Source organism: Eretmochelys imbricata, chromosome 10 (assembly GCF_965152235.1).
Source record: "Eretmochelys imbricata isolate rEreImb1 chromosome 10, rEreImb1.hap1, whole genome shotgun sequence".
NCBI lineage: Eukaryota > Metazoa > Chordata > Testudines > Cheloniidae > Eretmochelys > Eretmochelys imbricata.
In genome coordinates, this window is record NC_135581.1 from 62,811,124 (window position 1) to 62,816,141 (window position 5,018).

Consider the following 5,018-nt stretch of genomic DNA (forward strand, 5'->3'; position numbering starts at 1 on the left):
CCATGACTGCCGGCACCGTGAACATATAGCTGTTTTCTAAGAGTAAGACTCTTCAGGCACTTGAGAGTTTCTCCTATTAAGAGCCAGATGGTGCGCAGGCTGGGGGTGGCCTCGGGACACACAACTCTGGGTGTGGGGTAGGAAAGGGATTGGGGAGGCATTGTGTATACTAGAGCTTTCCGGTATACACAGGGGGTGCATCCAGTGCATGACATCCCTTCTCTGGCCTTCCAGCTGGCTTGGGGTCATAGCTGAGCCTCCCTTCTGCCCCTTTTTATCTCTTTTGGAGGGTTTGCTCCCCAGGGGGCACTTGTAGGGAACAGTCCTTGGCCTCAGGAAAGCACAGGGACTGCAGTGGCGACAAGTGACTGCATAGGAGTCATGGGGGGACCTCCCCTTCTTGCACATCCACATGAGGGTTGGCCATGATCTAGCTTTAAACATTTTATAGTGAACATAGTGACAAACAATGTATGAAAATATAAGGGTGTATTCACTATAGTTATAGCTAATCTAGTGCAGTTATCAGTGATCTAAATATTAATCTTATACAGAAGCAGTTGGTCAATTAAAATCCCTTCTACTAGTATTAAGGGGATTAATATTTGACTAGGTCATTTTTAAGTACAATTCCAAGCAGATGTCATGTTCCCAATCAATTAGCTCTGACACCAGGGTATAAATAGAGGCCTCCCTTTTTAAACAAAACGAACAACTGGGAGGAGCTGGGCTCATTTGCCCATTGCTTCTCGTGTTGATAGTTTGGGTTTTGTTTGTATTTTTTATAACATTTTTCATGGAAAAACTCAACATGTGCATATCCTAACATTTGTGCGTGTTGTAGAGTGCACTAAGGAGCGTAAAGTGTCTGTGTTAAACACTAGAAGAAAATGTTTGATCTGGAATATAAATGGTTGCATGTGCACAGTGTGGTGCATTTTACACAAGGGAATGGGAATCACCAGCATATGTAGCCGTGACTCCCAAACATCTTGGCTTTTATAAATAAACCTTCATAAGGAGATTGGCTTTCTGTGTTTACTTGCAGCTGTGCTAAGTGGCTGTCGATGTATTGTCCTGGAGTAAGCAACTTTCCTCACCCTCACGGCTTTCACTTGCTCTTGAGAAGTAGGCATGTAGATGCTTTTGAAAATCCTACAAGGGGCTTATCTGCATCTTTAGGCATCTAAATATCTTTTTAAAAGTGCCTACGTCACTTTTAAAAATGAGCCGTAGGCTCCTTAGCCACTTAAGCACTTTTGAAAATGTTACCCCAGAGCTATTCCAAGGCCAAAACGTGAGTTACTGACCTTTCTAAAATGACATGGGTCCCAGATTAAGTACATCACAAAAAACAGAGGAGGCAGGAAAAAGAGGGACTCTTTTGTAGAAGCACAACTAATGTTTTCTATAACCTCAGCTTCAATAGTCTGCATTTATGATCCCAATAGCTTGTAACCAAGCAGTGAATTATAACAGTAGGTTTGTACACAACAGTGGTAAGTATTGGTTCAAAGAAAGAAGTCCAATTCATAATAACATGCTGGTACAAGATCTCATCTGAGCTAAAAGGTGGCTAGATTGTTAGAAGTTTTAGTTGTGAACTCAGGTTGGCCCTGGATGGATTTCCCTCATTTTAGTGTTGTGCAAGATCTAAAATCCCATTCACATTCTTGGCTTTGGGATTTTAAAACACATCTCAGTTGTTCTCATTGCAGACTTCACTGGCCTCTGCAGATGTGTTAGTGATCGAAGTTTCCCAATATGTCTCAGCAGGGATGAAAACTGATCCAACAGAACAGTCAAAAAGAGCTTTCTAAAATCTAAGAAGCAGCTCTCGTATCCCTTACGAGATTAATCAATCATTTATCAGATTAGCAATAGAGCCTCTCTCTGGTCAAGGGACAGTGACGACGACGACCACATTATTTTCTTCTGTAGAATATTTTTATACAGCAAATAGCTCTTTGTAGTCACAGCAATTATATGTGGTGACACTGGCCAGTAACAGCCTCATACGGGTTATTGCTGATGTGCGTGTGTGGTTGTTAACACATGGCTGCTGTTGCCAAATCTGGAGCTTGCATCAAAACCGTACAGTGTGCCATACTTCGCCTTGGAGTATCCCTCCATAGCTCATTTTATGGAGAGCCTGCAAAATGGGCTCTCCACGGGTTCTTGGGTGCAATACATCTGCCCTATGACTCCCCACTGAGTGTGATCTTTCAGTGGTCATCTGTGCGGCCCCCTGACAGAATTTGCCTCTATTCTTTTACACTGGTTTCTTCCAGTGTGTACAGACCTCTACAGGCATTCATTCAGCGTTCTACGGGCAGTGGGAGTTAGGCACTGCATCTGCTCAGGTGCTTCTGTAAATCCCACTAGAAACCAAGCTGCAGCTTTTGGCAAATAAAGGACTGTGTAAATCTGGCCCTAGGGGCCTTCCCCATATCTTAAAATACACAATACAATATCAAGGACTGCCCTTACATAAATAACTACCCAGAAAAACCCTCCAGCCTCCTAGCCAATGCCACCCCCCACAGCCCAGTGGGGAGTGCAGCATGCCCGGAAGGCTATCAGATCCAAGATCAGGCAGAGCAAGGTGGGAGCAAGTCCCACATTCGAGGAACCCACTCCAGGAATGCCCTACAGTACTGAAATAGCTCTGACTGAACCAGAGCATGTACTGTGCTACAGATACTTTCTCAATAGAAAAAAAAAATCTCAAAAACACTTTCCAACTGTTTGGGCTCAGATTTCCAGCCAAAGCTTTTACTCAATCTCTGGACTAAATAAATCACATGCATGCTAGCTGTAGCAAGCCTTTTTGAGTTCGTGTCACAACAGGCTCAGCAACTCGCCCCACATGACGTTAATAACTAAACATTCACTGATCCTCCCTCCGTTAAACCACCAGTAGATTTTATTTTGCCTGCAATAGTGGGATGATAGGCTAGATTTACTTGTATAATAAGGATGAGGGCAGCTGCGGTTTGTCCCTTTATTGCAAACTGAGTGCAGCCCTTGGGTACCTGACAGGCAGCCAGTGCAGCTTGGGTGCCCCAGTTTAAAATGCTAAGACAAATCCAATTCCTGCTCCCCACTCTTGCAAGCATGCAAGGCAGAAATGCTGCTTTTCTGTGTTGTGAGGGAAGGGAACGAGGGAGTGCAAGCAGCCAGGAGCCAGCACAGGGAGCATTCCCATCCCCACGCGAGTCCCGGGGTGGGGGTTGATACTGCTCACTAGGGCTGGTTGTCAGAGCATGTGAACAATGGGGTCACATGGGTCACCCCCAGGTCTCTCAGTCTCCTTAGTGATACCTCAGTGGCTTGGAGTGGCAGCAATAACATAAGCTTAAGGGAGAAGATGAAAGGGCTGCGTGCCATGGGAGTCTTGTGGGGGTGTTAGGAACCTCCTAGAGGAAAGGGGGAAAGCGAGAAATTGAAGTTGTCCCCATGCTGGCTGAATGCGTCAGAAGGAAGCGGTGAAGTGCTCTCTAGAAACAAGCTATTTCCTAGTCTCTGTACCTAGACCCAAATGGACCCACCTGGCCTAAGCTTTGGCAGTGTCTGCCTAGATAAGTCACTAGCCATTTATTCTGTTGTCATCTGATCTCTTTCTATTCTGAGTAACCCTCGTTTTGAATTGGACCAGTTGGGTTTTGGATTCTTTGTGGACTTCTCACAGGCAAGCCTTGAGAGGCGGAACAACCTGCCAGCTCTCCAAGGTAGTGCAAGGGGAAGTATCCCAGCTCGGGATTCTCAGTTCATAGGGCAGGTCACGTGCAGGGCTGTGTTGACAGATGCAGGGGAAACACTGAATGCCTGTAGATGAGTGTAAGGGGCTTTAGGAGATGCCGTCACCTCCAAGCTTCAGCACAGTTGCCATCACCCTTTTGTTGCAGCTTTGCTTGAAGGCCAAGTTTTACCCTTGACCAATTAACGTTACTCCCACCCACTTGCCCAGACACAGGCTGTGAGGAGACAGACATGAAAAATCTTCACTGGCCTTCTAATTTCTGCATTTATTCCCACTCCTACTTTCACTGCTTCTCCTTTGCTTTTGGTCATCTCACAGAACAGCTACTGTGTCTTTTGATGAACTTCACAAGAAATTATGGGAGGAGCGCTTGTTAATGGCAGAAAACAGTGCTAATGAGACAGCTGCTGCAAACAGCTAACACAAGGGAGAGTGAGTTGCGAGAAGAAATTGGTGAGACAAGTGCTTTGAGATCTTTGAGTAAAAGAGGTTATAAAGGTCAGAGGATTATTGCTTTCTGCCTTTGGCTCTTTCACACAAAAGCAAAGGGCTCTTTGGAGAGTAGTGCTTGGTCCTGCATCCTTTTCACCACATGACTCCTTTTGAAGTCAGGGGAGTTTTGGCTGTGAATGGGCTACAAGACTGGGGCCAAAGGTTATTCTAGCCCATGCTCTCAGTCTGAGTTTCCATTTTAGGAGTCAACTTCTCATCCTGCTCCTCTGGCTTTTCAAAATTAAAGAGTAATGTAAAAACAGCAGATGATTCTTCACTTACAAAAAGCTATTTCCACATAATCTTTGAGCATGTGTCTTGATTGCTTGGCCCTCATTCCTGTTGACTCTAAGCTCTGTCCTATATGGGGCCTGAGCACCAGTGATTACAGGCCAAAGTAAAATCAAGTGGGAGTTTTGCCCCTACAAAAGGTGCAGAATCCTTCCCATGTGAGTGAAATTCATGGCAGCATGAATGCAGCAAGCTGAATTTACCTGTGGACCTTCGCCTCCCTCTGCTGTCATTCACAGCAGTAAGGGCTCCCCACCCACGTCTTTTTGTGTAACGATCAAAAAGACAAATTTTATCAATTTGTATTGACATGAAAATGTTTGGTGTAGCTTGAATCCAGCATTCCAGTGGCAGGGATATGACTCTGCCAAGGCTTCTGTGACATTTAAAGTAGCTCTGGTCAATTTCTTTGTCTGTGTGTGTGTCTCAATTTCTCCATATGCATCCGGGGCACCACTTCCATTCCCAGGGA